The sequence below is a fragment of the Macaca fascicularis genome, chromosome 8, assembly GCF_037993035.2.
Source record: "Macaca fascicularis isolate 582-1 chromosome 8, T2T-MFA8v1.1".
Taxonomy (NCBI): Eukaryota; Metazoa; Chordata; class Mammalia; order Primates; family Cercopithecidae; genus Macaca; species Macaca fascicularis.
The window spans coordinates 108,395,065-108,408,581 of NC_088382.1; the positions used below are offsets into that span (position 1 = coordinate 108,395,065).

At 41.8% G+C, this 13,517-nt stretch overlaps 1 protein-coding gene and 1 pseudogene across 6 annotated transcripts in view; one reads left to right on the plus strand and one right to left on the minus strand.

The window, feature by feature from the left end:
• STK3 (serine/threonine kinase 3) overlaps positions 1-13,517 on the minus strand; it is a 331,890-nt gene that overhangs the window by 288,571 nt on the left and 29,802 nt on the right. The window lies entirely within an intron of this gene.
• On the plus strand, positions 2,013-6,053 carry LOC102128769 (large ribosomal subunit protein eL19-like; annotated as a pseudogene).

Below are 13,517 nucleotides of genomic sequence, written 5' to 3' on the forward strand. Positions count from 1 at the left end.
CATGGCAGAGAAACATACTACTTAATGGTATGGTGCTCATGAAACAAGCAAAGATATATCACGATGAACTGAAAATTGAAGGGAACTGTGAATATTCAACAGGCTGATTGCAGAAATTTAAGAAAAGACACAACATTAAATTTTTAAAGATTTGTGGTGATAAAGCAACTGCTGATCATGAAAAAGCAGAAAAATTCATTGACAAGTTTGCCAAGGCCATCACTGATGAAAATCTGACACCAGAACAAGTCTATAATGCTAATGAAACATCACAGTTTGGTGTTAGTTCCCCAGAAAGACTCTGACTACAGCCCCTACCGGATAAGAATGCCACAGACAGAGTAACTGTGCTGGGAGGTGCTAACACAGAAGGCACACTAAGTGTAAACCTGCTGTGTGGGAAAGACTGGGTTCATTACTAGACTAACAAAAAGGCATGGGTCACCACGGACATCTTTTCTGATTGGTTTCACAAACATTTTGTAGCAGTGGTTCGGGTTTGCTGCAGGGAAGCTGGACTGGATGATGACTACAAGATTTTGTTATTCCTTGACAACTGTTCTGCTCATCCTCCCGCTGAAAAATCTCATTAAAAATAATGTTTATTCCATGTACTTTCCCCCAAATGTGACTTCATTAATTCAGCAAGTGAGTAGGGTATCCTCAGATCAATAAAGAATAAATATAAAAACACTTTCTTGAACAGCCTACCTGCAGCAGTGAACAGAAATATGAGCGTGTAAGGTTTTCAAAAGCAGTTTAGCATTTAGAATATTGTATATGCGGCCGGGCGCGGTGGCTCAAGCCTGTAATCCCAGCACTTTGGGAGGCCGAGACGGGCGGATCACGAGGTCAGGAGATCGAGACCATCCTGGGTAACACAGTGAAACCCCGTCTCTACTAAAAATACAAAAACTTAGCCGGGCGAGGTGGCAGGCGCCGGTAGTCCCAGCTACTCGGGAGGCTGAGGCAGGAGAATGGCGTAAACCCGGGAGGCGGAGCTTGCAGTGAGCTGAGATCCGGCCACTGCACTCCAGCCTGGGTGACAGAGCGAGACTCCGTCTCAAAAAAAAAAAAAAAAAAAAGAATATTGTATATGCTATTGTCAATGACTGGAACACAGTATCTAAAGACACAGTTGTGCATACCTGACACAATCTCTAGCTTGCAACTATGTTCAGTAATGATGATGAACAAGGCAGTGACTTTGAAGGATTCTGTATGTCAAGATAATAAAAAAAAAAATAGGCCAGGCGCGGTGGCTCATGACTGTAATCCCAGCATTTTGGGAGGCCAAGACTGGTGGATCACCAGGAGATCGAGACCATCCTGGCTAAAATGGTGAAACCCCGTCTCTCCTAAAAATACAAAAAATAAGCCGGGCGTGGTGGCGGGCGCCTGTAGTGCCAGCTACTTGGGAGGCTGAGGCAGGAGAATGGCGTGAACCCGGGAGACAGAGCCTGCAGTGAGCCAAGATTGCGCCTCTGCACTCCAGCCTGGGCAACACAGCAAGACTCCGTCTCAAAAAAATAAATTAATTAAAAATTTTAAAAACAATAATAAATAAAAATAAAAAGATGTTTGACTTTCTTACATATGCAAAAAAAAACACCTTCAGAGTCTGTCAGTAAGTTGGAAGAAATGGATATCAAATAAGTTTTTAACATTGATAGTGAGTCTACAGTTGTTCATTCATTGACCAATGGTAAAATAGCAGAAATGGGCGGGGCGCGGTGGCTCATGCCTGTATTCCAGCACTTTGGGAGGCCAAGGGAGGCGTATCGCTTGAGCTCAGGAGTTCAAGACCAGCCTGGGCAAACAGCGAAACCCTGTCTCTATTAAGAAATACCAAACGTTTGGTGGGCATGGTGGCACATGCCTGTGGTCCCAGCTACTTGGGAGACTGAGCCTGGGAGGTGGAGGTTGCAGTGAGCTGAGATCACGCCATGGCACTACAGCCTGGGTGGCAGAGTTAGACCCTATCTCAAAAAAAGAAAAAAGAAATAGCAGAAATGGTTCTGAATCAAGGTTATGGTAGTAGTAGTAGTAACAATGAAGAAGATGTTAACATTGCAGAAAAAGTGCCAGAAGATGACAAGGTGTGATGGGGTTATTTTAGGACTAAAGTAGAATGCATTCTTAACAGAACAAGAAATCACGTCAGTTTATAACATCAAAGAGAGACTTCCTTTTTTTTTTTTGAGACAGAGTCTCGCTCTGTCGCCCAGGCTGGAGTACAGTGGCCAGATCTCAGCTCACTGCAAGCTCCGCCTCCCGGGTTCACGCCATTCTCCTGCCTCCGCCTCCCGAGTAGCTGGGACTACAGGCGCCTGCCACCTCGCCCAGCTAGTTTTTTTGTATTTTTAGGAGAGACGGGGTTTCACCATGTTAGCCAGGATAGTCTCGATCTCCTGACCTCGTGATCCACCCATCTTGGCCTCCCAAAGTGCTGGGATTACAGGCTTGAGCCACCGCGCCCAGCAAAGAGAGACTTCTAAGACAAAAGCCATTGTTAATGAGGCAGACGATTCTAGAGGAAACATTTTAAAAAGCCATCCAGCAGAATGTTTCCTTATCCCTAGCGGACCTATTTCCTGGTCCCTCAGCTGCTTCTGATGTTTCTTCTCACCTTAAAAAACAAAACAAAACAAAACAAAAACGCACACAGTGTATAGTAGTAACCTTTCAATCAAAAATCAGCATCAGAGGTGAAAACTAAAAGCCTGCCGTTGTTTGTTGTTCCTGCTGTTTAAAAGCTGATACAGGTATTCTGGTAATGCTACTGTGCTGCTTAATTACCCTGATCATATTTATTTTCCACTGTATTAATGTTATGCCACGTTTTTTACAGGTAAGTACTTATGCATGAGCAAGTATAAGAAAATGATTGCTTATCAGTAGCATGTAAATTCAGAGTCAGAAATGATGGTGATGCCAAACAACCCCACAGACTGTCCACATGGGTGGCTGAGATAGTGACACCTTTGCTTTCTGATGGTTCAATGTATGCAAACTTTGTTTCATGCAGAAAATTACTTAAAATATTGTGTAACATTACCCACAGGCTATGTGTATAATGCAGATACAAAACAAATTTCATGTTTGGCCTTGGGTCCCAGCCCCAAGATATCTCATCATGTATATGCAAATACTTCAAAATACAAAAAAAAAAAAAAAAAAAAATTCAGATATCTGAAACACTTCTGGTCCCAAGCATCTCAGATAAGAGATTCTAAACCTGTATAAAGCATCACTGTTCTTTTTTACAGCTGCATTCTATTCAATTACAGAGATATAGCACATCTTACTTGCCCAGTCTTTTGCTTATGGACATCCAGGTTCTCTTTTGATATGATAAACAATGCTGCGATGAGTAACCTTATGTATAAGTCAATTAATACATGTGCTAGAATATATGTGGAATAAATTCCCAGAAATGAAACTGAGAATACAGACACATTCATACACACATCAATATAAAAGTAGATATACTGACAAGTATATAATCACATAACATAATTTTAATAATGTGGTATAACATAAGATCACTATTATAATAACTATATGGTAATTATTAAAATTATTGATTACATTATGGTACATTTTACCTATTATACTTGTATGTTCTATAAATATATATACACATATACTGATTTCAGCAAGTTGTCCTTCATAGAGTTTGTACCAATTTATTCTCCAACAAGCAATATATTAGAGCCCTTCTTTCCCACAGTTTCACCAATAGGGTATTTAATGAAATTATTTGGATTTTAGCCAATCTGTGATGAAAACTTATTAGCTCAGTGTAGACTTAACTTGTATTATTATGAGTGAAGTTGACCATCTTTTCAATATGATTAAGAAACTAAAATCACCTACTTGTTCTTTAATCATTTTTCCACTGGGTTTTCAGTCCTTTTCTTATCTGTATACAAAGGAAACTAGCCCTTTTTTTGAGATTAAAAACATTTTCATTTTCATTTTCATTTTGACTTCACTTATTTTTAATTGTGCCATCTATTTGATTTTCTGCCATACAAAAAATGTCATTAATTTGTTTTTGCAAATGAGTGGATTGTAATGCCATTTACTAAGGTAGGAAACACAGGAAAAAAAAAAACAGTCTGGAGGGGAATAAGATGGGCTCAATTCTAGTCATCTAAAAGTAGGTTTCCAGTAAGCAACTGGATTTACAAATCTCAGGAGAGATTTGAACTAGAAATATAATTCTTGGTGTCATCAGCACATAGCTTGAAGCCTTCAGAAGAGACAAAATCATCAAGAAAATGTCTAAGAAAAAATAAGAGTCAAACACAAAACACATATCAAGGAAACACCAATATTTAAGAAATGAGGTCATGAAGCACAAGAAGGTAATATTTGGCTACATCAAAAGCTACCAAAAGTTCAAGCAGCTTCGAAGTTTAAGTATCCATTGTAGAACTTCCACTTCCAGCCACCAGGTGTGACAGGAAGCAGAATTATCTGTCAGCTGTAAATAGCTACAAAACTCAACAAAATGTAAGAAACTATTTTCAGATGCTGGCTATCAGGTATTCCAGAACTGGATATAGTGAGGTCCCCAAGAGAAGGAGAAGAAATAAGATGAGCCCTGCCATCACCCAGGCTTTAGATCTAGAGACTATGTCAGACTGTAGCACAGGAAAAGAAGAACTCAAACAGAACCAAGCAATTTTGCTGAGTTGAAGAAATAGAGCTTAGAGTTTGGTGAGGAATCAAGGCAAATAGAACTTCCATTACAGAGTATCAGGAGAAGGGAGCTATGCAGAGAAAAGGTTCAGCAATCTATCTAGAGGTTTCCATGAAATGCCAGTCTGTGCAAGCTTACAAAACACTCCTCAAAGCCCAGCAAAACCAGTTTCTAAAGGGGAAAAAAACGATCAGGGAGCAATAAAAAGCAAAATTCCCAGACGTATCACAAGGCAGGGAATCTTTCCTACTATCCAGAGTTGAAAGAACTCCATGAATATAAAGGTCACTCAGAAAAGAACTCAGAAAAGCATTATTTTAGAAAGGAGATTATATTACCAAAAGATAAAGGATATTCCAGATTCTCCCTAGAGTAGCTTAAAAACTAACCTCAAAAGCCTCAAGCCAAACCACAAGACAACTTACTTAACTGCCTATCAGAACGAGTCCGTAACTTAAGCAAAACAAAATTCGACATTCACAAACATAAAATTAACAATGTCAAAAAATCAATCAAAAATTATTAAACCTATGAGTAATCAGGAACTATAACTCATAAAGAGAAAAATTAGTCAATAAAACAGACCCAGAAACAACAGAGGCGGTGAAATTGATAAATATCTTATAAAAAGCTCTTATGAATATACTTTCACATACTCACAGATGTTAAAGGAAATGGAAGATGACGGAAAGATAAACGGAAATTTAAGAGATAAAAAATAAAATATTTGCTTTTGTTGCTGCAGCAGAAGCTGTGAGTATGTTCAAGGCTTCAGAAGAGGCTTACCTCTAGCATCCTCTGCTGTGGCAAAAAGATCTGGCTGGACACCAAGGAGACCAATGAAATCTGCCATGCCAACTCCTGTCAGCACATCCAGAAGCTGATCAAAGGTGTGCTGATTGTCCGTTAAGTCGGTGACTGTCCGTTCCTGGGCTCACTGCCAGAAAAGCACCTTGGCCTGCCAGAAGGGCAGGTACATGGACACAGGTAAGCAAAAAGGGTACAGCCAATGCTCAAATGCCAGAGAAGATAACTTGGGTGAGGAGAACGGGAATTCTGCGTCAGCTGCTCAAAGATACTGTGAATCTAAAAAGACTGACTGCCACACATATCACAGCCTGTACCTGAAGGTAAAAGGGAGTGTGTTCAAAAACAGGCCGATTCTCATGGAACACATCTGCCTGCTGAAGGCACACAGCCCCACAAGATGCTCCTGGCTGACCAGGCAGAGGCCTGCTGGTCTAAGATCAAGGAAGCATGCAAGTACCACGAACAGCGCCTCCAGGCAAAGAGGGAAGAGCATATCAAGACTTTGTCCAAGGAGCAAGAGACCAGGAAATAAAGCTTCCCTTTTCTTGTCTGTACATAGTGGTCTTGGTGATTATACAGATCAATCATTAAAATAAAACACATCTTTATCTACAAAAAATATATATATATCTGAAACAAAATTTGTGTTGAATAAGATTAAAATGAGATTAGACAGTGCAGCACAAAACATGAATCATTTGAAAAGGAAAAAATGTTATTTAAATAAAGGAAGAAACAAAAGGCCTGAGTCCCACATGAAAAATAAACAAACGGGATGGGAAGTAATGAAAGAAAAGTAAGGCAAGGAAGGAGGGAAATAAGGAGAAACATTTTCCAAATTTTATGTAAACCATAAACCCACACAGATGCATCAAATTCAACAAATTTGAAAAGATAAAACACAAAGAGAGAGAGAGAAGGTGAGAAAGAGAGCCAAGATATATTATGATCAAATTGCTGAACATCAGCAATTTGTATAGGTATAAATTTTGTATAGAGAAAAAATACTAAAAGTATTCACAGGAAAGACATATAGGCATATCTCAGAGATACTGCAGGTTCGGTTTCAGACCACATCAATAAAGCAAATACCACAATAAAGCAAAAAACATAAAAATGTTTGTTTTCCCAGGACATATAAATGTTTACACTATACTGTAGTCTATTATGTATATAATAGCATTATGTCTGAAAAAATATATATATACCTCAATATAAAAATAATGTTTGAGGTGAAGGATACCCACTATTCCCTGATGATTGTTATGCATTATATGCCTGTATCAAAATATCTCATGTACCCAATATATACACCTACTATGTACCCATAAAAATCAAAAGTAAAAAAGATTTTAAACACTTTATTGCTAAAAATGCCAATGATCATCTGAATCTACAACAAGTCAAAATCTTTTTGCTGGTGGAGAGTCTTGCCTCTATGTTAATAACTTCTTCCTGATCAGTGTGGTGGTAGCAAAATGTTGGGGTAGCTGTGGAAATTTCTTAAAATAAGACAACAACGAAGTTTGCCACATCAATTAATTATTCCTTCCCAAAAGATTTCTCTATAGCATGTGATGCTGTTTGATGCATCTTACCCACAAGCAGAACTTTCAAAATTGGAGTCAATTCTCTCAAACCCTGCCACTGCTTTCTCAATTAAGATTATATTCTAAATCCTTTTTTATTTCCAAGATGGCAGATTAGAGGCTTTTAGTGGGCCTTATTCTCTCGGAAATAGCAAGATAGTGTACAAAGCTCAACTCTGAGAGCTTTAATTCACAAAGGAAAACAGGAATCCACTGGAATCATGATGGACACCCGAGATCCAAGGAAGACACACAAACACAAACAGCCCCTATGATGGCATCCAATTGATAAAAGTGAGGGAAGCCCAAGTATGCAAGACAGTCAGAAAGCCTCCCTCTGTGACTCACTTTTCCACTGGGGATCTGAGCAACCCAGGTCAAGAAAGAGCACTTTGTTTCTTCCAAGACCTGGATCTAACTTGGGGACAGGCTGGTTTGGAGATGCTGTAAGGGACAGACACTGGGAAAAGCTACTGGCATTTCCCAGACCCAGGACGGAGAACAGAACACCATTTTAAATGTGGGTGCATACAAGTCAACCATTCTTTGGCAACCCAGCAGCATGGCCACATAGGCATCTGGCTCTGGAGCAGGACAGGGGTCTTCACAGCCACACTGTAGTTAGTGCCTCAGCACTAGGTGCCAGGATTGTGCTCTCCTCCACTGCAGGTCTAGGATGAGAGGAGAGCTGCTACGGCTGTAGTTTCTCCTGGACAACCAGATTTGGAGCCAGACCCAGGTTGGCAACCTGGAACTGGTCTGCATGTGTCATGGCTGGTTGCCACAGCCTGTTCCTCTGAGAATGTGGTGCAGCAGGGCCCTCTCTGCTCTACTCCCTGGCAAAAATCCAGGCATTTGGAGCAACTGTTTGCCTGGACAAGCAGGCTGAACCACCTCACCCTTCATGGATATAGATCATGGCACAGGGGAGGCCTCTCTGCTCCACATGTAGGCAGATCTAGAGGTATTCCGAGCACCCCCGCCCCCCAACTACATCCACAGTCTGAGCTGCCTTACCCTTCCTGTGCATAGATTGTGTACAGTGGGGCCCTCTCCACTCCACATGGAAACAGATATCCAGTGCACCTGCTCACACGGACTAGCAGATTGAGTTGCCCCACTTTTCCTGTACAGAGATTCTGTGCAGAGGGGCCCTCTCTGCTCCAGGCCCAGGCAAATCTCCAGGCATTCAGAGCATCTGCTCACCTGAATCGGCAGCCTGATCTGCCTCACCCTTCCTATGCAGAGATCCTAGTGTAGGGAGGCCCTCTCTGCTTCACACTCAGATAGATCTCCCAGGCATTCAGAGCACCCACTCACCTGGATCAGCAGCCTGAACTGCTCCATCCTTCTGTATATAGATTATGGTGCAACAGGGCCCTTCCACACCATCGCCCAAGAAGATCTTCAGATATTCAAAGTACCTATTTGCCCAAACTGCCATCTTGGGCCATGCCACTCTTCCTATGAAGAGATCTGGGTACAGGGAGGCCCTCCCTGCTTCATGCCCAGGCATATCTCCAGGCATTCAGAGTACCTGCTTGCCTGGTTCAGCAGCTTAGATCACCCCAACCCTCCTCCACAGACATCTTAGTGGTGGTAGGGTCAGGGGGACCCTCTCCACTTCATGCCCAGGCAGATGTCCAGTCATCTGGAGCACCTACTCTTCAGGATTAGGAGTTTAAGCTGCCGCCCATCCCTGTGTAGAGAACTTAGGGCCAAGGAGGTCTCCCAGCGCCACACCCAGGTACACCTCTGGGTGCTTGGTGACTACCCACTGGATTCTCCCTATGCACTGACACTTGTGCTTGCCATTGGAGGACCTGGCGGTGAAAGTGCCCAGTCCAGCCCTACATATCTTGCCCTCTGCCCCCTCAGGGCTGAGCAGGAAACTCAGACCACTATACAATCCACAAATCAGCCCACTGCCTGAGGCAACGGAGAGCTGCTCCCAGTAAACAAGGATCAAATATATACCCAGTCACACTGGCAACACCTGGCTCTTACCCATAAGGGCCTTCTACTGGTTTATAGGACAAACTACACAGCCCAATATAAAACCTGCCAACTGAAGTGCATAGGACTATAAATACAAAGCCAAAAGACTCTACACAGCATTATTTCCACTTACACCCCCTAAGGAAAAGGGGAAAGGGAAAGAAGAGAAAACATTATAAGAAAGAAAAAATCCTACCAGTACAAAAATAATCACACAAATTAGCAGTGCCAGTGTCTCCAGATGGGCAGAAACCAGTGCAAGAATACTGGCGCCATGAAAAATCTGAATGTAGTGCCACCACAAAAGGATCACACTAGCTCTCCAGCAACGGTCCTCAACCAAAAAGGACACTCAGAAATGACAAAGAACTCAAAGCATGGGTTGCAAGGAAGCTCAAAGGCATCCAAGACAAGACTGAAAATCAATACTAACACACTTCAAAGGAAATCCAGCAAATAAAAGAAGAGGTAAAGATCTTTAAAAGAAATCAATCAGAGCTTCTGGGACTGAAAAAGGTTTACTTAAGAAATTTCAAAATATAACTGAATGCTTTATCAATAGACTGGACCAAGCAAAAGAAAGAATTCCAGGCCAGGCATGGTGGCTCATGCCTATAATCCCAACACTTGAGGAGGCTGAGGCAGGAAGATCATTTGAGCCAAGGAACTTGAGACCATCCTGGAAAACATAAAGAGACCATGTTTTTACAAAGAAATTTAAAAATTAGCTGGGTATGGTGGCTCGCACCTATAGTTCTAGCTACCTGGGAGGCTGGGGTGAAAGGATCACCTGAGCCTGGGAGTCCAAGGCTGCAGTGAGCCATGATCATATCACTGCAAAACAGACAAACAAAAGGAAAAAAGAAGAAAGGGATGAAGGCTGATCTTTTGAACTAACCCAGTCACACAAAAATAGAGGAAAATGAACTTTTAAAATTGAACAAAGTCTTTAAGAAACACAGGATTATGTAAAGCGATGAAACCTATAAATTATTAGCATTCATGATACAGAAGGAGAAAAAGCAAACAACCTGGAAAATATATTTGAGGAACTAACTCAAAAAAATTTCCCTAATCTTGCTAGAGTGATAGACATCCAGATACAACAAATCCAGACAACACCTGTGAGATAATATACAAATCCAGACAACATTTGGGAGATAACAAACAAAATGAACATCACCAAGGCATATACTCACCAGGCCGTCCAAGGTCAATGTTAAAAGAAAAAAAAAAATCTTAAAGCTAAAGAAAAAGGTCAGGTTACATACAAAGGAAATCCCATCGGGCTACCAGTGTGCTTCTCAGTAGAAATTTTACAAGCTAGGAGAAACTAAGGGGATTATTTTCAGCATGCTTTTTTCTTTTTTGAGATGAAGTCTTGCTCTGTCACCCAGGCTGGAGTGCAGTGACGTGATCTCGGCTCACTGAACCTCTGCCTCTTGGGTTCAAGCGATTCTCGTGCCTCAGACTCCCAAGTAACTAAGATTTCAGGTACGTGGCACCATGCCCAGCCAAATTTTATATTTTTAGTAGAGACAGGGTTTCACCATTTTGGCCAGGCTGGTCTCAAACTCCTGACCTCAAGCAATCTGCCAGCCTTGGCCTCCAAAATGATGCTGGGATTACAGGTGTAAGCCACTGCACCCAGCCAATTTTCAGCATTCTAAAAAGAAATTCCAACCAAGAATTTCATATCCCCCCCCAACAAATTAAGCTTCAAAAGCAGAAGAAAAATAACATGTTTTCCAAACAAGCAAGCACTAAGAGAATTCATTACCGCTAGACCCAACATTACAAGAGATCCTTAAGGGAGTTCTAAACATGGAAACAAAAGAATGATACCTGATACCACAAAAACACACTTAAGTACATAGCCCACAGACCCTATAAAGAAACTATACAATACAGTCTACAAAACAACCAGTTAACGACTTCATGATAGGATCAAATCCTCACATTTCTTTTTTTTTGAGACAGAGTTTTGCTCTTGTTGCCCAGGCTGGAGTGCAATGGCACGATCTTGGCTCACCGCAACCTCCACCTCCTGGGTTCAAGCGATTCTCCTGCCTCAGCCTCCTGAGTGACTGATATCACAGGCATGTGCCATCACATCCAGCTAATTTTGTATTTTTAGTAGAGATGGGGTTTCTCCACATTGGTCAGGCTGTTCTCGAACTCCCGACCTCAGGTAATCTGCCCACCTCAACCTCCAAAAGTGCTGGGATTACAGGCATGAGCCACTGCGCCTGGCCAAAACCTCACATTTCAATGTTAACCTTGAATGTAAATGGTCTAAACGTTCCACATTAAAGGTAGAGTGGCAAGTTGGATTAAAAAACAAGACCAGATATCATGGCAGACAGGAGGCAGGACTAGATTGCACCTCCCACTCAGAGCAGTGTGTGGAGGCTCACATCTTGAACTTTTGCTCCAGAATGACTGCAGGAATACATTAGGAAAGCCAAGAAAACCCAGAGACCCTCTGAAGGAAGTGGACTGCTCCTGCAGGACCTGGCAGACATCCCAAATATTTTGAGTGCCCAAGCTGTGGAAGTGGGAAAGGGAGATTGTCCGCCCCCGAACACACACCCCCAAATGCGGAACGTGAAGGTCTAGATTATGGGAGAAGATTCAGACCTTACCTGGAGCTGAGACAATTTAAAGAGCCAAGAGAAATATGGGCCAGGTGCGGTGGCTCACGCCTGTAATCCCAGCACTTGAGAGGCCAAGGCGGGCGGATCACGAGGTCAGGAGATCAAGATCATCCTGGCCAACATGGTGAAACCCCATCTCTACTAAAAATACAAAAATTAGCTTGGCGTGGTGGTGCGCACCTGTAGTCCCAGCTACTCCAGAGGCTGAGGCAGGAGAATCACTTGAACCTGGGAGCTGGAGGTTGCAGTGAGCCGAGGTCGCACGACTGCACTCCAGTCTGGCGACAGAGTGGGACTCCGTCTCAAAAAAAAAAAAAATACAAGAACTGAAGGAAGAAATATTCAATGAAACAGATAGCATAAATAAAAAACAAAACTTCAGGAACCAATGGACACATTTATAGAAATGCAAAATGCTCTGGACAGTCTCAGCAATACAATCGAACAAGTAGAAGAATGAACTTGAGAGCTCAAAGACAAGGTTTTTGAATTAACCCAATCCAACAAAGACAAAAGAAAAAGAACAAGAAAATATGGACAAAGCCTCCAAGAAGTCTGGGATTATGTTAAACGACCAAAACTAAGAATAATCAGCGTTCCTGAGAAAGAAGATAAATCTAAAAGCCTGGAAAAATATTTGGGGGAATAATCAAGGAAAAATTTCCCGGCCTTAATAGACACCTAGACATCCAAATACAAGAACCTTAAAGAACACCTGGGGAATTCACTGCAAAAAGATCATCGCCTAGGCACGCTGTCATTAAATTATTTAAAGTTAAGACAAAGAAAAGAATCTTAAGAGCCACAAGGAAAAAGCACCAGGTAACCTTTTAAGGAAAACCTATCAGATTAGCAGCAGATTTCTCAGCAAAAACTTTACAAGCTAGAAGGGACTGGGGCCCTGTCTTCAGCCTCCTCAAACAAAACAATTGTCAGCCAAGAATTTTGCACCCAGCGAAACTAAGCTTCATAAATGACGGAAAGATAAAGTATTTTTCAGACAAACAAATGCTGAGGGAATTTGCCACTACCAAGTCAGCATTACAAAAACTGCTAAAAGGAGCTCTAAATCTTGAAACAAAGCCAGGAAACACATCAAAACAGAACCCCTTTAAAGCATAAATCTCACAGGACCTATAAAACAAAAATACAATTTAAAAAACAAAACAAAACAAAAAAAACAAGGTATACAGGCAACAAATCACATAATGAGTGGAACGATACCTCACATCTCAATACCAACGCTGAACGTAAATGGTCTAAACATTCTACCTAAGATACAGAATTGGCCAGGCGTGGTAGTTCACACCTGTAATCCCAACACTTTGGGAGGCCGAGGTAGGCAGATCACAAGGTCAGGAGTTTGAGACCAGCCTGGACAACATGGTGAAACCCTGTCTCTACTAAAAATACAAAAATTAGCCAGGTGTGGTGGTGCGCACCTATAATCCCAACTATTCAGTAGGCTGTGGCAGGAGAATCGCTTGAACCCGGGAGGCAGTGGTTGCAGTGAGGCAAAATTGCGCCATTGCACTCCAGACTGGGGGACAAGAATGAGACTTCGTCTCAAAATAAATAAATAAATATATCTATATATAGAGAGAGAGAGAAAGAATTGCAGAATGGGTAAGAATTCACCAACCATCTGCTGCCTTCAAGAAACACACCTAACACATAAGGACTCACATAAACTTAAGGTAAAGGGGTAGAAAAAGACATTGCATGCAAATGGACACCAAAAGCGAGTAGGAA